Source organism: Vicugna pacos, chromosome 24 (assembly GCF_048564905.1).
Source record: "Vicugna pacos chromosome 24, VicPac4, whole genome shotgun sequence".
In the NCBI taxonomy this organism is placed as follows: domain Eukaryota; kingdom Metazoa; phylum Chordata; class Mammalia; order Artiodactyla; family Camelidae; genus Vicugna; species Vicugna pacos.
In genome coordinates this window covers 5,033,806-5,056,703 of record NC_133010.1, presented here as the reverse complement: position 1 = coordinate 5,056,703, position 22,898 = coordinate 5,033,806, and the positions used below count along the sequence as shown (strand labels likewise).

The following is a 22,898-nucleotide window of genomic DNA, read 5'->3' as shown; positions in this document are numbered from 1 at the left end:
ACTGGGCAGTTAGAGCAACTTGAGAGTGCTGTAGAAGGAACTTCGTGTGATGGAGTAGGATGTTAACAACGTCACCAAGTCCTAGACAGAGCCTGTGACACATGGCAGTATGCAGAGCATATAGCTGAAAAGGGGGGTATAGCCCAGTGGAAGAGCGCATGCTTAGCATGCACGAGGTCCTGGGTTCAATCCCTAGTACCTCCACTGAAAAAATACTAAAATTTTAAAAATAAAATTAAAAAAGGAATGCAGAGCATTTAGGGAAGATGATGTCATTATCTTTTTAAGACCAGGTGTTATAAATTGTACAAATACAATCTGTTCATTAAATCAGTGGTAATAGCTTACATATCTGTCATTTAATTCACAGTGATTATAAAAATAGCAACTTTGATCTTTCAATTTCTCATTCTTAATGAAGTTTAATTCACAATGAAACAAAAACAACTTTACAATAATAATAATAACAATAATAATAATTTATATGAAATCACTTAAAAATCATCAGTGGTACATAAAGCTGGGATGATATTTATAAACCACAATCTTTGCAAATTTAAAATGCTGTCTAGAACTGATAAACTTGGCCAATATAAACCTGTTAGAAACAGTATAAACTCTTTAAAGTCTAGTAGTTCTTCCAACATTGGTGCATTTTGTTTGTACATCTGGAATCTGTAATTTCGGTGGAATAGAATTGAAAATTGTGTTCGAGTTTTTCTTCCCCTCAGAGTCTGTAAAACTCTGCAAATTAACTCAGAAAGTGATTCAGCTTATTTCCTGGAAAGTCTGGTGGGAAACTTTATGAAAGTGTTGAGAATAACAAAGAAGACAGAGCTTTGGGGGGAAGTAAAATTAAGTAAGCGAAGGACCGAGAGAAAGAAAATTGGGTATTCTCAGGCTGAGAGCTGTTAGAAATTAGGAGCAGATTAGAGAAGTCAGTCTGAAGAATTTGCTTTACCAGATACACAAGGAGTGGGCTTCTCCTTAGAAATAAAACTCATGAGTGCACATCTGCAGTCTTGAGAACCGCTAACTGTTTAGTGTGGAATTAGCACATTATTTTAAAATTCTCCATTTCCACATGTTACTCTTCTTCTGTATCAGAATATTTAAATGCTATTTTGAAACATAAAATAATAATTACTGTATGACAAGCTACTTCTTGTAGTCTTTGATGTAAAAACCTTTAGAAAGTCATCCTGATCGAGTGTGACACTGCAAACTTAATCTACATTTTTCTAAGCCTCACCATCCTCTCTCTTATTCTGTATTTTATTGTATCTATTTTATTTTTTATTGAGGTATAGTTGATGGATACGTTTCAGGTGAATGACAAAGTGGTTAATAACTTTTAAAGGATCTATTCCATTCATAGTTATTGTAAAAATGGCTATGTTCCCTCTGTTGTACAATATATCCTTGTAGCTTATTTATTTTATTTTATTTTTTATAGTCTATCTAGTGTTTACTTTATGTTATGGCAGATACACTTGAATTTCAAAAATTTAAAATAGATATAAAAAGTGAATAGGGACTAACATTTGTATCAACAGTTGATAAATGTCCAAGATTGTTTATTGTATAGGAAGGTAAAATGATAGTGCTAGTAGCACAGGGCGCCATGGAAAGTAGTCTAAAGATTGTCACCAGGCTTTATACAAGCAACACCACATGCTGCTGTTTAGAATCGGGGGACACAGCTTCTAATGTTAAGCAGTCCTTTATCTTTTTAATGTTATACAGTGTTATAGTAATTAGTTTGGCAAATGTTTCAAAATAAAGTGTATATGTATTCATAACATCACAGAAATGCACATCCAGTTTTGTTTTCAATAAGAACCATAGGTACAGGCCAGAACTCCTCCCTGTATGAAATAATTTACACACAGATGAATGCCCTAATATCACTCCCTAAAATAATCACTAAAGGGGAGGGGAGAGCTCAGTGGTAGAGTGCCTGCCTAGCAGGCACAAGGCCCTGGGTTCAAGCCCCAGCACCTCCATTAAAAAATAAATAAATAAACCTGATTACCTTCCCCATCCCCAAATAAAAATAATCACTGAATACGATTCTCTTCGAGAAATAAACAAGCAAAGGGTTTTTTTTTTCTTTTTGGTTCATTATCAAATATCAAAAACATAGAAATAATGTATGTTTTTCAAACAAACGATACTCTAAAATTATTGGAATAACTTCAGTGAATTCAGTGAACATGCAGCCTAAATCAACAAAGTATACTGAAGTATAATCATATTAGGAAGCCAATGATCAGAAAATACAACCATATGAAAGAAACTTATAATCCACAAAACTGTGTTTCAGGCCTTAAGGTAAAATAGTTCTACAGTTTACAGGTAAAACTGAGGCAACAGAAATGCATGCTCATCTTCAACAAGTAGGTATTTTATGCAGAAGATGGAACACTTCATTTGTGGACAGCATGGTACACATTTCTCAGCAAGACATAAGGAACATAAAATCCCAGAATATCCATTGTCAAGAACAGTGATTCCTGTACAATCATAGCTAACAGTAAATAAACAGATTGTCTATTTCTTGTTGTTGTTTTATCTGCCTCATGGCCAATTTTCAGCAGACTGGAGGATGCAAGAGCCAGAAATTCTTCAAGCCGCTCTTCAATGCTTCCTTCATGAACTGTAAACAAAGCTGCAGTGATCTGGTTGATGGCTCTGGCCAGGCAATGTACACTGCTGCAGTGCCCTTCTATAGCAGGGCTATACTGAGACATCACATTGCTGGCCAGTGTTGGCAAGGAAACTGCCACAAAGACCATGAGGAGGCATGCAATTTCATATTCTTCTTCTAGACTTATGTTTTCTGATTTTTGTGAGGAAAGAGCTACCACCAAGGCAGGATCAGTCTCACAAGCAGCTGATGGTAACTCACACACATTCACTGCAGCCTTCACATCAGTTTCCCTTGGAATGTGACCTTTGAAATCTTCATTAACTTGCAAGAAAAGGAATGTGGTAGGACAAGACAGCTCTAAGCGCTTCCTGTGCCAAGGATCTGAAGAATAAAATTTCACCAATTGTTGTCATCCTTTTCAAAACACTTTCAACAGATTATTGTCTTTTAAAGAGTGCAGCTGTCTGGTTGGGTTTGTCAAAGCTGGTCCTCACTTGTATTAGCACATCAACATTTTCCGCTACAAGTTTTTTAAGTTCAGCAGCTTGTGATGAAATACGCCACATAAATCTTTCACTTAGGAACTTCATAACATATGGGCCCAGCAGTTCTGATAACAACCTCATTTCTGATATGTCATAATTTTCCTCTTCACTAAATGTTAATTCATTTTCTGTAGGTAAACTCACAAATGCTTTCATGCAGGGAAATAAGCTGTATGACCATTGCTGACTTGTCTTAACAAAGTTTCCAAATTCCAATCTGTGTATACACTTGTAATGGTTGGCTCTCCACGACTGTCTAAATGTTGTTTGTTGAAGAAGAACATTACTAAATACTCTTGTAGTATCAATTTGCACATAGTTTTCTATCGACTGGAGTACAGTCACATATGCTCTTACACTTGTTAGAAGCTCTGATGGTTTTGCAGTTTTCTGTGTGGCTTGATTATACATAGTCATTCCAACAAATGACTTAGTAAAGTGGATTTCCAAATGAGAAGTCAAATATTCTCGTGGGGTAAAGGTATGTTCCCAAACCACCATGTTTTGGATACATAATTTATGGAGAAACACAACTCAGAAAGTGAAGCGTGCAATTTATCAAGGTTGGTCACTACCAGTCTACTTTTCCTCATGCTCTCAACTCCTGGTTTTTCCCTTTCAGGTTCCTCTTTCTTACCAGTCTGGTTTTTTGCTTCTTATTCACTGCTTGACTAACTGTATTTGCACAATGCTTGGGCAGCAACTGGTCACTTAATGTACACTGTTCTGCACAAATATCAGTGATGAGATTTCAAGCTTGTTTGCCCATTTCATCAAGAACATATTACATAAGGAAAGACTGTGATCTCCAATATGAGGTCACTCTTCTGGACACAGTTCATGTGTGCAACTCATAAAATGAGTGCAAAGTAGTGGAAATGCAATTGAGTATCTTGACTGAGGGTCATCTTCTCAAAAGCACGACAATAAAAACAAAATTTGGAGAGATCTCATGTTTGCACCAACATTTCCACCAGGGAATCTACCATTTTTGTGTGAAAAGTTATTGTATTCATCATCTTTCCAAGTTCTCTGTGATCTGAAAGGCTAAGTGAAGCCTTAGAGACACTAGTATATGCCTGTAATCTAAACCAGTCTAATCTCATTCCTCTGAAATCAAATGCTGCCCCATCTTTCACTTGTTTTACACTTAAAGAAATCATAGTGTTAACACAAGAGGACATGATGATCGATTCATCTTCAGGACAAACAGAAAGATTCTGCAAAAGTTTATTGAGGACAACAGTATCAAAGCCAGAAAGGTACTGCACATAATACCTCTGCATTACATGTCCATATCTCCTTACACGTGCTCTAAGCTCTTCTATGTGAAATATTAATTCAGCAATGTGCTTACTTATCAAGTCATCTGCACTCTTCTTTAGCATGTTATCTGCATGATGAATTAGCCAGATAATTTCATCATGCCATAAAATAAAATGCCATAAAATGCCACAAAAACAAAAGTGCCTTGGGACCTAGCAAGCCAGGCTGATCAGAGAGGACAGAAGCCAATTGTTTCAGTGCAGACCTTAAAAAGTTGCATCTTTCTCTGCGCATTGAACCAGCATGTGACACAGCTGCCTCTTGGCATTCTTTTACTTCATTAACCCACTTATGATAGCCTTGTATGTTTACAAAAAACCCTTCCGCAGCTTTGTGAATGTGGAAACCTTCATCCCAAAAGACAGAGACGCAAGAACTACTTGGAAGAGCTAGCTTCCAAAGGTTCAGTGCTATCGCATCAGTATTGGGATCCCATGGCACAAAATAAAGCCAAAGAGAATCCATTTTCCCATGGCATCCAAAGAGAGGTACTCACAAGGCATAGTGTCAGGCTGTGCCGGGTTAAGCGTTGCAGTCGGTGCACTGATGAGACCCAGTAATTGGACATTTCTCCACTGGTCAGCTGAAAGATTCCTTCCGTACACCATCTGAAGAGAAGTCACTGCGTCTGAAAGAGATTTGCTACGGAACACAAATTCTTTCAACTTCTTTAAACGGTTTCATACTCCACAATCATCTGACCAAAGCGTGGATGTGTATTCTCGGTCACTTGCTCCATGGGTCATTTCATGAGCATGGTTGTATAATCCAGTGATTGCCTTCCTTTCTTCAATTCGGGACAGCAGTATCATTGGTGTTGTATAAGTTATAATCAAATCTAAGTAGTTCTTTGTTAAACCAAAGTTAACAGTAATATCAAAGAAGACTTGGCAAATATCAATAGTATTCAGCAATTCACAAACATGGTCCCTAAATTCCATAACATCTATAAATGTGAAGTAATATGATGCCAGCTTTTTCAGAATCTCTGATTTTTCTTTCTGTAGTTGTGCAAACTGTTGATTGTTGTTGCGAGTTTCTACTGCAGGGAATTTTCTGACTATGAAGTTCACAGCTGATTCCAGGTTTTTGTCAGTAAGGCAGAACGGTTTTGCCTTAAGGTCTCCACAAGCCTTCCTGATGTTGTAGGGGCGGGTGAGCGTGCGGACCCTGGCAGGCGCTAAGAACGGTGAGCCTCTCCGCCAGCTTCTGCTGACAGGGCTGCGGCACGGAGCGCGACGTCGTGGTGGCGGCGGAGCCACCCAGTCGCCAGCCCGCGGCCTCCGCAGCCGCCTCTGTCGGGCCTCCTCCCTTCGCGCCCGCGACCTCCACCTCAGAGCAGCGCGCCCCGAGCCCTCGCGCCCCCATCCCGCGCAGGTGACAGCGGCAGCCTTGGCGGGCGCCTGGGACTCTTTTTCCCGCCGCAGCCCGCGTCCGGCAGCCTCGGTCTCCCGTCCGCCGCCCGGCGTCCCGCCCACCGCCCCGCGTCCCGCCCCCGCGCTCTCCGCCCCGCCCCGCCCCTCTCCGCCGAGCCCCGCCCCGCCCCTCTCCGCCGAGCCCCGCCCCTCTAGCCGCCCTCCGGGCTCCCACACTAGGTAGGTGTCTTATTATTTTATACATAGCAGTTTGTACCTCTTCATTCCTCCCGACTCCTGCGCGTCCCCTTCCCTCTCCCCGCTGGTAACCACTAGTTTGTCCTCCGTATCTGTGAGCTTGTTTCTTTTTCTTATATTCTCTAGTTCAGTTTATTTTTTAGACTCCACATGCACATGGTGTCGTACAGTCTTTCTCTGTCTGACATTTCAGATAGCATAATACCCTCCGAGTCTTATTCTGTATTTTAAGTGATTTGTGTGTTTGGGTTCCTTTCAGAAGGATGTTCATAGGAGTACTTGGGCACAGCCAATGAAAAGAATTGTCATATAGAGCTTGGGGCTGTAGACCTAACCCTCTCAAGAACTTCACTCCAAAAATACAGTTTCAAAGCATGTAAAATACATGAAGCCAACATATGTCTATTTTCATTCCCAATGAGATACACCTGGATAAGTTTGTGTCACGGATGAAGGTCACTGTTACTCCCTTTTTCCTTTTGGAAGTAGCCTTGATATTTTCCCTTCAAGCTAAGTAAGGGTAGATTTGGCAACTTGTGTATTCCTCACTTAGTTTGCATGCTTGGCCTGAGTTTTTTGCATCACTTTAAATAACTGACTTGATGGAACATGCATTTTTATGTCTTTATGGACATGTAAGATACACATTTACTATCAATGCCTCCCCTGTCATTTGTACAGCAGAGGATTCTTAGCTTCTTTTATCCACGTATCACCAATTTTATGCCCATTAATCCTGCCTTCTGAGGAAAAGAAAGGGGGTGTTGCTAACTTTATCTTTTGGTCATTACCTCTCCCATTCCACCAGCAGGAATTCTCTGTGAAGATAGTTTGGTCTCCCGTGATCTGGAAAACCACTCAGAGGTTACTTTCCACTGCTGATAGAATTGTTCCACCAGACCAAGAGCACACACTTAAATCTTCTGCCAATTTATTGAACTTGTAATAAAGTAATTTGCCCAGAAATGAACATTTAACCTGTGAATCATTCCATGTAGTTAGTAAACAAAACTGATAACGGTTTCCAGAAGCCAAGGGATGTCTTGCCCCAGCTCTATACTAAGTCATCTCTGTTCTTTCTCTTCTATAATCCTCATGACATCCCCACATTTGTCCCATTTTGCAAAGGAAGAACACAAAGGAGTTTCAGTGGCTTGACCAAAGTCACATGGACAGTGGGCCAAGTCAGCCTTTAAACTTGTCTGTCCTTCAAATCCTGGCTTACTTGACCTTCCACGTTCTTACTTGGATGAGCAGTCTACTGATCAGTTCCACAAATCATCACAATCGAATGAAGACTGTATATTAATCCAATAATGTCATCCTTTCCTGAGTTAAATGTTCACACCATCATGGGGACAGCTTCTGCTTACTAAGTACTGATTATGGTCCTGGCACTTGACTGGACAGTTCCTCATACTTTCATTTACCTGTAATGATAGCTCTGCAGGTGAGCATTATTCTCTCCATGACTCTAGGTAAAGGCATTGACACCCAGGTTGGAAATCATCCTTGGTCACACAGTGAACCTGGGACAGGGCCAGGATTCAGCCCATCCCTGCTGCTGATGCCACAGTGAAGTTTTCATGGAGCTGATGGTGCTGTTTGATGCGAGCCAACATTCTAATTCACTTTGCCCTTGACCGACCAATGAGATTCTTTCTTTCAGCACATGTTGACTTGACTTTCTAACACACCACACCCAATCAATCTGGGCAGAGCTTTAAAGGCAATAACCAAAAGAGACATTTTGAAGGAGTAGACTTTTGATTCCGTTTTTTTTTTTTTTTTGGCACGGCTAAGTAGATTTTTTTTAATTTTTATTTTTTAAGGAACTCTACCTTTTGCTTTGGGACAGAGAATCTCAGAAGAGTCTTGCACATGTGTGGGTCAGTAAGTGCAAATTTCAAACCTTAGGGCCTGCCATTTAAAAAAATTAATCTTTCATGTGAAAATACACTAAAATTAAATATGGAGGTTTAACTTGCCTTAAGGGGTGGAAAGTGGTTTGAAAATCTTGTGGTTTTCTTTGACTTGACCTGAATGTATATTTCTACTGCGAAAATTGCCATTTGTGCCTGGAGAGTCTCAGAGAACTGAGGGGAAGCCACTTACTCCGGAACACCTAATATAGTGCCATTCACACATTGTGCGCTCAGCACATATGTTGGTGTAGACTTCTTCCCCTCAATCAAATACATCAAATCCATGCCTTATAATAATGAGGCTTCAGCCTTACTTTGTCAACCAACTCCCTGCGGAGGCCTTAGTGTGGAAACAATATGGCGGGTTGACCTGACTGAAGTTGGTCTGGCAGCTGGACCCTCCTGTATGTAGCAAAGCTGACTGACCTTCACCCTTCAGGTTTTTCCAGGCCATCAGAGCCCAGATTTACTGCTGAGCTGAAAAGACACTACCCAGCTTCTGAGATGAGGGGCAACTTTGGGGCCAGTTCATTTCTTCACAGCCCTCTTTTGGATTGTCCTCAGATGCCACCGGATATGGACTTTCTCGTGGTCTCTGCAACCTTCCAGGTTTAGCCAGTTTCCATTTCCTCCAGAGCCTCCTGAATTACTCAATCCCACATGGCTCTCCCATCTGCAGACTCCCGTCAGCCACTAATTATAATGTATTGTTATTTTATGTCCCATCATTTCATCTCAACTGGTTTCCCCTGCACATGCATGCTGCCCAACACTCCTGTTATGCACCACAGCTCTGAGGAACCAGCAAATGACAGTCAAAGTCTATACCTATAGAAATGCTTGAAAATGCATTATTTACTCATGGGCCCAAAAGCCCATGGATCCTACCATTGCCCAAGTAAACTAGCAGTTATAAGACATGCATCTCACACAAGGGGATTTTCAACTTTTCAATATACATGCAACCCGCTTAGGTGAGTTCAGACTTTTTTTTTTCTTGGAGTCATCTTTTCTAAGGAAAACAAACAAACAATAACCTCCTTCAGTTATATTCTAGACCAAGTGACCTAGAATCCCATTCTATAGGAATTTGTATTTTTGGAATTTGTATTTGTAAAATTTTTACCTTCCTTCAATCACTTCAGGTATTTTAAAATGTTATGAATTTAAATTTGGTTTAGATGCGAGGTTAGTTGCATATATATTCTTTAAAAATTGTTTTAAAATGAGATAACATTTACATACAGTATATTTCACTGTTTCGAGAAGAGTTTTGAGTTTTGACAAATACAGGCAGGGATGTAACCACCAACACGGCCCAGATACTGAACAACTTCCATCACCACCTATAGATGAGTTGGAAAATCATAAAAGCATGCAGAAGAGTGATAAATTACATTTAACCAAGCATGGTATTGGAAGCACTTCTCAAAGGAGTTCAGTTTATTTCAATAATATTTATTAATGTTGCTACATCAGGATTCCTGCTGGGGAAGCACTTTACCTAGATGGTGCAGACTGTCTTACCCAAGGCCAACTCTAAATCCCCTTTGGTGTGTCCTCCTATGCTTTAGAGGCTAGAAAGCTAAAAATTTTCAGTGTGGCTTCTGTGTGTGACCTAAATTCTGCTAAGCAAGTGCACCATGGAAGACTTGGAAAGAAGAAGCCCAAAATACGAAGAGGCAGCCACAAGCACAGACGGACTTTTGGGAAAATTTTGGTGGCATGAGTGTCGTCATAGAACAGAAGGGACCATGGGTTTTTGTTGAGTCCCATTTTGCTAAAAAGCCTTTTTTTTCCCTGCCCCTATCATCTAGCATCTGGATTACTAGAAAATCTACAAGATAATTGTAATAAATTCCTTTCTGTATAATAGAGCTGTGAGAGATTATGTCATTTTCTGCTAAAAACTTTGAAAGATACAATAACTGATCTCAGAATGGTTTCAGGCAAGCTAATGGGAGTTGGGATTCTTTAACTGACCAGGCTGGGCTGAGGTAGGGGTAGTCTAGTTGGTAGTACAGATTGGAATGCTGGTAATCTGTAACACTTAATGGTAAAAGAGTTATTAAATTATGACCTTCTCTGAAGAATTAGTGGCAGTGGGATGAGCTGCTCTGCTTCCAACTGAACTGAAAAGCATGAAGCAAGAAATGATAGAGGCAAGTTATCAAATCCTGGTTCAAATCTTGGTCAAAGAACCAGGAAGTTTCTGCAGCTACCCTCCAAAATATCTTACATTCCTTCTAGGCATTGGGTATTACAATTGGGTGTTCGAGATTTACAGATACTAACTACTGTAAAGAAACAACAGATTTCTTCTATATACCACAGGGAACTATATTCAATATCTTGTAGTAACCCATAATGAAAAAGAATAGGAAAACAGATCTATGCAACTTCTATGCTGTGCACCAGAAATTGATGGAACATTGTAAACTGACTAGAATTCAATAATAATAATTTTTAAAAAGTCAGAGCCAGAGACTAGTGGTAAAGTTGCTGAAAAAGCAAGGCAGAATTCAGATCTTTGCCAGGTTTTGAGTAAAAACATGGATATTGATAGGGGAAAAGTTTAACATAGAAATGTCTAATGTATTTGAAATGATCTAGTTGACTTTGAATACTCTGAACCCCCAGTTGTACAGAATGTCACCAGACGGTTCTAGCAGCCACTTATTCCCCTGGGCTGGTGAGGCTCTTCCTGCTTTATTTGAAAACCATGTAATCAGTTATTTTCCAAGAGAATGCCTATTTTTATCTGTATTCCATCCTACCATTTATGTAACTACAGATATATCTCAGTTTGACTGAAAGGACCTGACCTGAGATTCAAGTCCAGGAGGATAAACTATTTCTAATTTAGACTGGCAAATGCCTGGAATTTGTTTACTGAAGACTAGATACGAGTGGCTGATATGAAATGAAGTTGAGATGCTAAAAATTCCTGAGTTTTACAGAAGAAAAATTAGACAAGCCTATAGAGTTTAAAAAGATGGCATGGGCTTATCAAGTACTAATGGCTCACCTATGTTTAAATACATTAAAGATAATAATGAAAAAAATCCATTGAAAATGACTTTGAGAAATGTCATGTTAGGGATGCATTAGCATGTTTGTAAGGAGTTGTAGTGAAGAAACTCTTCAATAAGGCAAGACTAGAGGTGGAAAGTGTTACCCTTGAACTAGGCTCTCTGATAGCAGTGGGACTGATGGGATTCTGGAGTCAAGAAAGAGGTCAAGAAACAAGGCTAGGAGTAGTCACTCAATAATCAGTGAGGCTGGAGTGATCATCAAAATGCTTTGGCAAGCAAGTAGCTTTGGCAGTGGCTACTGAGCAAGGTGTCCCTGGGACTGAATCAGTTGGACAATACATGAAAATTCTACTTGAACATTATAATGAAAATGCTGCTTCTGAAAAGTGGTGGACAGACTTAGGGAAGCCACATTTGCAAACCATGCAAGTGGCTCTTCAGCCTATTCTTGGATATTCAGAAGCCCTAGAAAGAAGGGCAGGCTGGGTGTTTGAAAAAAATGAGACTGCAAATTATATCACATGTACAATATACAAATCTCTTCCTAGCTGTTCATAAAGCAAACAGTGGAATTCCAATCTCGTGATTTTCCTTTTCTGTCTGCCTGTTTTGGAGGCTTTGGGTTTGTGTAGCCAGTGCATACCATGTGTAAGCCAATTTATCTAATAGATTCTACCTTTGTGTGTGTGTGTGTGTGTGTGTGTAGCCTTTATTCTCTGCCAGTCTGTCTCTGTATATGTGTGTGTGTGTGTATGTATAGATAGATATATAGCTATATATATCGCTCTATGGGCTTGAGTTTATATATATATATATACACACACACACACACACACACACACGTATATATATACATATACATGTATCTTACTAATTCTGCTTCTCTGGTTGAACTCCAAATGATACAATGGCTCAAAAAGTAATCCTGTATGTTACCTGAGCTGCTATCATGAACTTGTATGCCACAAAGTTGAATGTACCCCACAGGACATCACCACCAATAGGAAATGAAACATACAGTATTAGTGTCCAAGTATGTCTAAAAGACCCCCCTAAACTGTATGCTCAGATGACTAATACTCCCAATGTGTCCACTTCCATAGCTGTACCGTCATGTCTTCTAGCCAAACTATGATCTCATAAGTTGTTCTCATATTATCAATTAACTGTAGAGAAAAAAAAATCAGTTTTATTTACAGATGATCCAGTCTAAAGAGTTGGCCTCAGCCAAAAGTGGTCATTTCACTCTTATAGTCCACTGAGGGATACCCATGTACAAGAGCAGAGATGGGAATCCTCATATTGGGACTAACATAAGTGCTAAATATGATCACTACCCTTCTTTAAAGAAGAGACCCTTGTGCTATGGCGATATTATCACTTCCATGGGTTGTAGGCGTATATAATGGTTTGCAGAGATGGTTAGATACTTGAAATTCATGATGATGTTGGAGTATTATTGACAAGAAAGTTTTGGTAAGAAGTTCATGGGTGAATGGCTTAAAATTGTCCAGAATGTAAGGATATCTACCTCAAGGGGATGCTCACCATGATTATCACGGCTCTCGGTAATCATGCGAACATGATAATTGCCTCTGTTGGTATTATTCAACCACTATTCTCTGCACTCCACATTTACTCAATGGACTTATGAATGAAAGCGGCTCTGGTGACAGTGAGGAGAGTTAGCATAGCCTCAAAGATGGCTTTCTCTGAGTGCTTCGTCTGCGAGTAGCAAAAATTAGTTCCATCACAATACAGTCTTATATCCCAAAGCCCTTAACTGGCAACTCATGTCAGGTCATTACATGAGACCTCTTCTTGCATAGAAGAGAAGGTGGTTTATTTTCACTAGAATAGACAGTAATCTTTGCAACCTGCAAGAATATGGATTTGTCTTCCCTGCATGCTTTATGTAATAATTCTCTACGTGGATTACCATTTCCCTATTCAATATCATGAAATTCACTATAACATTGTTTCTAACCAGCAAACCATTTTACAACCTATCAGGGATATTGAGATCTGCTCTTATGGGATCCAGAGAAGACAGAGCTGGAAATACATAAATTCAAGAATTGGAAGAGGTAATGTGGTGTTGTGGAAAGAACTTGACACTCAGAGCCCAAGAAAGTGAGTTGGTGTCTGATTTCTATAATTTTTTTAGTCTTTGACTCCTGGCAAATTATATATCCTCTATGGGCTTGAGTTTACTTCTCTGTGAAATATGTAAATAGTAAGTAATTTCTGAGATTGTTGAGAGTTAAGCAAAATACAAGTGTTAATAGATTTAGCACATGAAAGATAGTTTTCTAATAATTTAAAACAGAGCAAGTTGTAAGAATTCAAACTCTTCTCAACATTCGAGGAATAGCAGAGATAAATTTTTTCTGTCTATATAGGTCTCATTATTGCTTTTATTGTCAACATATTTTAATCAAGCCCTTAATATGTTCAAGGCATTGTGATTTTATCCAGAAACAGCAAAATAAACACTCTCTGCAAATTTGTTCCTGTATATATATTTCTTTTACTTTATTCATCCTCTTCTACATAATGTGTATTTATAGAACTTAAATATTTCACCGTGTTATGAATACAAATGAAATTACGCCAATAGTAGTAATTTAAATTTCATTGTTTTGGGCTCTGGTGGCATATTGCAAGGAGTTGGTGCCCCTTCAGGTGTTAAACTCTTCAAATTCAAAAAATATTAGATAAATTGGAAGTTCAGGATTTGCAGAGACTAACTACTATACATGGAATAGGTAAACAACAGGGTCCTACTGTATAGCACAGGGAACTATATTCAATACCTTGTAATGGCTGATAATGAAAAAGAATATGAAAATGAATATATTTATGTATAACTGAAGCAGTATGCTGTACACCTGAAATTTACATTTTTTTTACAACATTGCAAAGCGACTATACTTCAGTTTTTAAAAGTATGCACAGTTCAGATTTTTTTGGTAAGTTTCAAATATATATTTGAAATTTGAGATTGAAAAGTTAATTTATTTTGTTCTCTTGCATTGTTTTGTGTCCTCTCATAGCTGAGAGAGTTAGTTGGAAACCTGGCAAAATAAATGGGGAAAAGTGGAGTAGGAAAAAAATGGGGAGAAAACACAAAATTACATATACTCATGCAATCTCTATTATGTCCACTATATGGAAAGAGATGGCAAAAACCACATATATTTATAATAGAAATATATATATTCATATTCATATAGAGCAAGTATTTGTATTGAAGTATTTAGAAATAGACTTTTCAAGAAGACTTAATTTAGGGAAATACATTCAATATCTTCAATATTCTTTCTTATGGTGAAAAGGAATATGAAAATGAATATATGTATATTCATATATGACTGAAAAATTGTGCTCTACACCAGAAATTGACACAGCATTGTAAAATAACTATACCTCAATTAAAAAAAACACTGAATTAAAAAAAAATTTTTTAAAGGAAGACGAAATTTAAATTTTTCTAATAGTTTCTGTGGATAAAGAAAGCAAATCGCTTTGAAATGTATCTTTTTGTTCTGGAAATAGTTCCTGGAATAACTGTATGGTCATTCAATACAGAACAAATATTTTATTCATTTTTCATAATCAAGATTCTAAATGGTGGATTGATGCCAAGAATGAATCCTTCAACTGGAATGTTAAGTGTTCTTTTTATAAAGGACTTCTCCATGATGAAATCTGAACCTCTACACATGGGGAGGGTTTTTGATTCTCTGTTGGTGTTGGAGGGCAAGGGTTTTTATCTTTCCTACGGAAGGAATTTGACAGCAAAGAAGAGCATCAGATAGAAAGTTTAGGGCCTTAATGCTCTGTTATTAACTGTGGTGAAACCCTGCAGTGAACCCAGGAAGAGAGAGAACACTGTTGTGAGAAGATGAACTACGTGCAGGAGACTCGGAGAAAAGAGCAGTTTAGGGCAGAGTCAACTGATGATGGTGGTTAAGAAGCTGGTTGAACATAGGGAGCAAGCAAATGTCCTTTTGATGATCCTCAGAAACAACAGGGAAACATTCTGATGGAGGGCTTGGGTCCCCCAAACTTACCCGTTTGCCCATTCTCAATGTCAGCACTGAACATTCTGCATCCCAGAAAGCCCTTCAGTCTTTGGAAGAGGGGGATGGTTGGTCCCCCCATCTCCTGTAGATATTCTGATATACTTGCTCTAGGCTGGAGCCCCCAGATGACTCTCACATGCAGCCAAGCTGAGGGTCACTTCTGTACTGACAGGTAAAGCTCGGTGAGTGGTCTTGGGCCTGGATTGTGGAGTCCCTTCAATTTTAGGCAAAGGAGAATGTATGTTGTTCTGTGGGGACTCAGTGCTATTTTAGAACATTATGTTATCATGCGTTCAATTAGAGGGAAGCTGGAAGAAAGAGGGACTAGCAAAGAGTCAGGTGGATAAATGGGCTTAGATTAAGGTGGCAGTAGGAATATGAACATTTTCAAAAGGGAGAGTTAGGTGAAAGAACTTAGACAAAGTGAAGGAAACATAACATAAATTACCTTTCCCTTTTTATTCTCAACAAAACAAAACAAAACAAAACAGGACTCGGGCAGGTATCATCAGCTAATGTCCTGTAACTTCAGGCTATGTAACAAGTGGTCCCATTTAAAGACGTAGTTTAAGGCTTCAAGGATCTTTCATGATATGACCTTGTATTATGATGCCATAAAAGGGTACAAACCAGCACTAGCCTCTCATGACCTTCCTTTGCCAGCAATCCCTTGGAAAGTAAATATTTTCTTTGCGTGTGTACATTGGTGGTGATTGACAGGAGAACATCGCCTGGCTGGTTAGAGCAGAAGGGAGCAACAGCACACATTTTTTCTTTTTAAAATAATTTTTGGGAGGGGACAGGAAGGGTAATCCAGACATGAAGCCCCCAGGGTCAGGGCCCTTCTTCTCAGTGCCCACCTTCCCCCGAGTCTCACCTTCCCTGGGCTCTTCCAGGCCATGCTCTGGCACCTCAGCCTTGGCGTCAGCCTTGGCTCCCCTCGAGCGAGTCTGGTGCAGCACGGAGCGCATGTGGATCTCCAGGGTGGAGCTCTGGTTGCAGGAGAGCCGGCAGACCGTGCACTTAAAGGGCCTGTCTGTGGCCGCGGCGGTGGTGGGCGCAGTGCCGGCTTCTCCCCCGGCTTCTCCCCCGGCAGGGCTGGAGGGGGTCAATGACAGCCTTCCTCATCTTGTGCAGGTGGGAGACCTGGTTATAATGGACCAGGAGGATGTTCTTTGTGAAGGACTCCTTATACACAGTGCACTTACAGGGCCGGGCAGGGTCGAGAAACTTGTCCCGGGCAAAGCTGGTGCTCCTCCCATAGGTCAGAGGGTGGCAAGAGGAAGAGGAGGGGCTCCCCGCCAGCCTCCTCTTCCTCCTCAGCCATGGTGGGTGGAGGAGCCACTTCGTCAGCTTGGGCCTCAGGCAGAGGGGCTGGAGATGGGGCGGGAGAACGGGCTGGAGAAGGGGGCTGGCCTCGGCTTCCCGTGGGCTTGTTGGGGGCCTCGGCTGAGGGCGGGGGAGGCACACGAAGAGGATCAGGACTGGCTTCGGGGTCAGGCGAGGGCCTTCTGCTGCTTGGTTTCTGCTGGGCGTGGGCTCTGGCCCAGGAGCGGGAGGCTCAGGGCCATCACCCTGAGGGCTGAGAGTGGGCCCAGGCAGCCCTTCGGTTGTCAAGGTCATTTCTACAGTTGTGGCCACCAGCAGCAGCTTCCCCACACGCTCGGGCAGCACGCTGGGCAGGCGGCGGAGGTGGAAGCGGAGGGCGGGCCGGCGCACCGGGCAGCGGTGCCCGGGCCGCACTGCCTGCCGGGAGAGGGCGTGAGGCCCCACCTGGTGGGGCTCCGGGCTCAGGAGACTGCAGTAGGGACAGCAGAACATCGTGGTCTGGTTGCTGCTGTCTCAAGAAGGGTGGTCTTGTTCTCTGCTCCTTCAGAAGCCAACTGTTTGGTCTTATTCTGGGCATCTTTCTCAGGGGTGGGTGGCTCAGCTGAGGGGATACTGGGAGCCTTCCCAGGAACCTGGAGCCGCCCATGGCTGAATCTCAGGATGCCCTGAAGAGCCGAGAACCCCTCACCGGCCCTTCGGCCGCTCAGTAGCAGCTGCAGACGCCGCTGGGCCTGGGCGTCACGGTGGGCCCGGTGGGCACAGGGGCTGCAGCACCGCCAGGCGGGGAGGCGTCTCCCAGGCACACAGCAGGCCGCGGAACAGCCCCAGCTCTGCCCCCCACTGCTGCCCCTCCATCTCCAGCAGAAACTTACAGATCTGGCTGTCTTCTTCATGGGCCGCACCCCAGGCATGCAGCTGCATCTTCTTGCTGTTGGACTCAAAGTCACAGATGTTGCAGCACAGGTGCAGGGGGGGGGGTGTACAGACCCAAAGGGAGCCCCATCTCTCAGGGGCCAGGGGAGGGGGTGCCAATGGCCCCACGCCCTCCCTCAGGTGGGCCGCCAGCTGGTACTTCTGAGCGTGTTTGTCGGCCTTCAGGTGGAGCTGTAAGTTGGCCTATAGCTGGGTGCCACAGCAGCAGAGCTTGCAGCGGTGGGTGTCACCGGCCACCTTCTTCCACTCGGCCCCCGGGAGGCTCCCACCCACACTGCAGGGGCAGAGCAGCAGCTCCAGGCCATCTGTGCTGAAGGCCTGGCACACGAGGCAGCAGAACACCTTCAGGGACGGGCTGTCATCTGGGGGCAGCGAGGTGGGCAGCCCATCAGACAAGGAGCCTAGGAGCTGACTTGGAGGCATGTGGGCGTCCGGGGGCGGGGAGCTGCCAGGGCAGGCGTGGGGACCTTGCAGGCAGGCGCTCCAAGGTGGTGGAAGCCGTTGAGAAGCAGTTGCGCTTCCAGGGGCTTATCTGGCCTCAGTCCGGGGCCAGGCAAGGAAGCCTGAGGCTGCCCTAGGGCCTGCAGTCTGAAATACTGGAAGAGTTCCGGGGTAGGGGGGTGGGCGCAGCCCCGGCCTGGGGCGGGCGCCTGGCCCTGCCAGCCCGGGCAGCAGTCCCAGCGGCAGCCCCTGGTGCGGCATGAGGACGTTCCGCATGTGCTTCTCTGAGGTCATGTGGGTGCGCAGGTTGCGGGAGTCGGTGTCATAGCTGCACACCTGGCACTGCCAGGAGTATTTGGTTTTGGGCTCCTGGTCCTGAGGAGGGTGGGAGCACTGCCTCTGGGGGGCTCTCCTGCCCCCCACCAGGCCCACCTGGAAGCCCTGCAGGTGGGCCAGGCGCTAGTCGGACTGCGTGTGGATGTGAGGCTGCCCTTGGTGGAGGTGGAGTAGCTGCAGACGCCTCAGCGGCGGGGCATGTAGCCGTGGTTGCAGCTCCCTCCCTGGGCGCGGGGGAGGTGGGGGGGGGGCAGCGCTGCAGCAGCTGGGGTCTGCTGCCCTCAGGCTGCTTCTCCTGCATGGGCACTTCCAGGGTCTGCTGGACTTGTGGTGCCAGTTGCACTTGGGACACTTGAGCGTCTTGCAGGAGTTGCATGAGCGTAGCAAGGACGTGGCTGGACAGACTGAGGCCCTGGAAGGTTGTTAGGGCAGGGGTATCGTGGTCGGCTAGGCGAGAGGGCTGGGGTGGGTCACCAGGGTCTTCGGGGGAGCCCACAGGGGCAGGGAGAGTGCCCCCTTCCTTGGAAGTGAGTGAGCTTTGGTTGAGTGGAGGCAGAGCCCCCATCCTCTTCTTGCCCCTGGGGGAACCAGTCTGGCCCTGCCTCGCCTGCTGCCGTAGGCAATTCTTTGCCTTGGGTTGGGCTGGGGTCCCAGGTGGCTGGGGTGGTTGGAGCGGAGGATGGGCTGAGGGCCAGGACTTCTTCCACAGGGCCTCAGGGGGACCATCCTTGGTCTGGGCTGCATTCACCTCCATGTTCCCAGGGCTGCTGTCGTTAAGAGGTATTTCTAAAGGGGGACGAGCAGGCGATCTTGGTTCCAGAAAGCTTAGGAGGGCCACGTAGCCCTCACCCCATCCCGGAATACGGCTGGGTTGCCCAGCAGGCCCTGGTGTTGAGCGGGGGTTAGTGTCACCCCATGAGACTGTGTGTGGCCCACAAAGGCCTGGGGCCTCCTGAAACCCAGGTGGCACAGGAGGAGAGCCAGAAGAGCACCCTGGGGTCTCCTCCCCTGCTCCCCATGGGGCCATCTTTGGGATCTCCAGGTGGGTATGGGACCAGCTGGTAGCTCCAGAAGGCTCCATCCCTTCCCTTACAGGTGGCTGGAGATGGTGATGAGGTATCGTGGGACAGAATTTGGTCAGAAGAGCTATAGCCTTGGATTGGGTCAAAGCCATGCTGGATGTGAAGGGCAGTGAGGTGTGCAGGGGGTGGGTGGGAAGGAGGGGTGGGCTAGGCTCTTCTTTGATGCCTGCCTCACCCCAGGGGAAGCCCTTTGGTAACAGGAGTTCACTGCCATCTGGCAGGGACGGCTTGGCCTCCAGGCAGGCCTCACCTCCAGCTGTGAAGAATAAGTGGTCGCTGAGGTCCACAGGAGGGAGCCCTCCTCCTTCCTCCTGCTGCTTGTCCTCTTCCACCCTCAGGTCCTTTGATGGGAAGCCCCCACAGCCAGGCTCTTCTTGGCACCCCCTTTCTCCTTTGGTGGGATGAGGCCACAGCCTGCCTCCAGGGGCTGGCCCCCAGCTCTGGGGCCCTCATGCTCTCAGAGATGGAGAGGGCAGCAGGATCTGTGGTGACAGGGTCTGAGGGGGTGCTGGGGGAGGAGGTGTCCGGAGGCGGGGACGGGGCATTGTGCCTACGGGACGGGGTGGTGCCGGAGGTCGAGGATGCCTTAAGGGTGGCCGTGGCAGATGGAGGAGAGCTGGGGGTTCATTTCAGGGTGACAACCAGGACCACCTCAGCTGGAAGCAGGGATGGGAGTCAAACCACAGCCACCAAGCAGCACGATGTGGGGAGGGGAAGGGGTGGCTCTTGGAAGGGACTTCTCCGACATGTTGATTCCTTTTTCCCGTCCTCCTCCCTCCCTCCAGCCCTCACTCTGGGGTGTCAGGGTCGGAGATGGAAAAAAAATAAATAAATTCACAGCAGTGAGGGAAGTGAAGGGAAATAACCAATGCTATTTGGCCCTGGCTGAAGTGTTTTCCCGGCTTCGTGAAGGGGTTTCCATTGATTCACCCTGGGCACTCGCTTGCTCCCTGCTGCCACCTCCTCCTCGTCCTCCTCCTCCTCCTCATTCACTGGCTGGAGCCAAGGCTTCCCACACCAGCAACAGCACATTTGAGATGTATTTCTGGGCCAGAAAAATCTACTCACACATTCAGAAACACACAGCAGACACTGTATTCTGCCTTCATACACAATTACACACTCACATTCACACACGCATACACAGGCACACACTCTCACACAGTCACACGCACACAGTCACACATTCATACACACACCTCTATATCTTTATCAAAGTCAAGCTGGCTGTGAGCACAGGAGATTTGAAAAGGAAACAGAATGAAAAAGTCAACTTTGCTTTGTTGAATTTATATGAAGCCCTTTTGACAAGGGTATTGATGTATCCCAGGTAAATAATTTCATCTCCCATGAAATCCTGTTGCCCCTACAGTAGTTACCAACGAAACTTTCATCTAGTGGTCCCCAGGAGGTGGCAGGTGGCAAGATATCAGCTCCTGCGATCAAAAGGGGACTTCTAACCCTTTAACAGCTAACCTCATGTGAGGCAACTGACTCTCCAGTTTCCTCTGCTAAAGAGAAAATTATCAGTTTAAGCCTTGGGCAGAGACTGTCCTGCCTTTAAGGAAAGGATAAAATGTTGGGAACAGGGAAGAGAAAAAGATACTGAGTTAAATGGGCCCTGCAAGTAAATTGATGATTCTGGTGTGAGCGTGAAAATAGGAATAAGAATTTATATGTAGGTATAAATGTGAATGTAGTTTTATATGTATGTATGTATGTATGTATGTATGTATGTATGTATGTATGTATGTATTTATTTATTTATCTCCATACATATGAATATAGCTATAAGTACAAATACAGATTAATCTAAAGAAAATAGAGAAGGAAGACCCCTGGTGGAGGGCTGGGGCAGGTTATCTGTGTTCTGAGGGTAGGGCATGTGTTTTGCCTGGGGACTCCTAAGAGTTAATAGTCTCAGGTGGGTTAAAAACTGTGAGACTGAAAGGGACTTTAGAGCTGTTGTTTGACCCAGAGAGGTGAGAGATGTCCATATACCGACATTAGTGGTCTAAATGCTAATCTAATAACATAGCATAATAATCTGTCGCCTCAAGGAATAGGACGCCACCCACAAAGCTCTCCGAGAGAAGGTTCACAGATTTAAGGACGTAATTTTAGCCCATTGGAGACCCCACTTCTTATCATCAACGGTGGATCTGGCATTCTGTTCATGTTTTTCCCTAAGGAATGCAGTGAGTGACTTGAGGAGGGAGTACTCCTAGAATGTCTAGGATGTCTTTCTTCCTTCCTGCTGTTACTGGTGTAAATTGCCCTCTGAGTTCTTCTGATCAGAGAGAGTTGCGTGTGGACACCTGGAATGCATTTTGATGACTGCCCTGTTCTTGGAATTTGCCTTGGAGCCTGCATCTTGGAGGGAGGTATATAAATGTGGTACTGTTGTTAAAATGGTATAAATTACAGGGTTCTGGGAAGGTCACAGCTCAGAGGGAGGGTGGGTGGTACCATCATCCCACAGTGGCCAGAAGGCTCCAGTTTACCCTCTCACAGTTTTCCTTTCCTGGTCCCCCAGCTCCCCTCCAATGTTCTAGTGATTACAAACTCTTGCAGCATATCCTCTTCACTTTCCCTTCCCTCTGGGGCCAGTTTTGTAAATATAGCTGACAGATGCCTGGCATTTTTCCTTTAGCAGTCTGTCTCATCTGACAGATGTCAAAGGTCTCACCGTTGTGATATTCTTGTTACATTGCCTTTCTTCCCCAAACCTGTAATTTTGAAATCAATGGTCTGAGTTTGAGGTTTATTTGGAAACTCAAAGAAGGTTTAAAATAACTAATTGCTTAGAATATGAGTGAATACTAATAGTAATATGCTATTTCTTCCCCCTCTGCATCCTATCAGGGAACTTGCATGCTCTCCATTTTAGCCAAAGGATTGACTCTCTAAGGGTGGAATTTTAGGCAGCATTTAGTTCTGGTAAAGGTGATATTTTCAGGCAAGTGGATATCCAAGGCTGCTGTAAATCAGACCAATTTTCTATAGTGTGTACTGTGTTTATTTACTTTCCCCAGGTGCTTGACATATGAATGCATATGCCTACCTGCCTTCAGAGCCACTTCATGGCAGGGTACAAAGGTGGGACATGTGACTTTGGAGCCTCCTCCACTGCAACATGAATATAGTACTTTCTCTGTCTGCAGCAAGGGCTGGCCTTGTCTCTTTCCTGTTCTCCAAAAAGTGGCTCCAAAAATGAAAGGAGACAACCGGTACTGGAGAGGAGTTCCTCAGGACAGAACAGGCAGGAGAAAGGAGTGGTCCCAGCCCGCGAGCTCCCTCTGCTGACCTGTCCATGGCCGCGCAGTAGAGGAGGGGCAGCCTGAGACAAAGGACTTCTGCACTGTGCTCCCTACCATGCTGCTTCTTGGGGGGATAAAAGGAGAAGCGGGGGGGGGGTGGCATCCCTCAGAGGGGATGTGGTTTAGGATTGACTAAATAGGAAAGGACAGTCTGTCCAATTTGTGTCTTTTAGGAAGTTGTTCTCAAGGGTTGTCATTCCAGTCAATAATGTCATCAAAATAAGCCCTGCACACTGGTGACATAAAGAAATATCCAAATGGAGTAGTTCCTG

The 22,898-nt window shown here is 44.2% G+C and overlaps 2 pseudogenes; both read right to left on the bottom strand.

Annotated features, from left to right (window-relative positions):
* Positions 1-3,090: 3,090 nt before the first annotated feature.
* Positions 3,091-3,883, bottom strand: LOC102530441 (nck-associated protein 1 pseudogene; annotated as a pseudogene).
* An 11,937-nt stretch (positions 3,884-15,820) lies between these two features.
* LOC102530708 (zinc finger homeobox protein 2 pseudogene) lies at positions 15,821-22,621 on the bottom strand (annotated as a pseudogene).
* Positions 22,622-22,898: the final 277 nt, after the last annotated feature.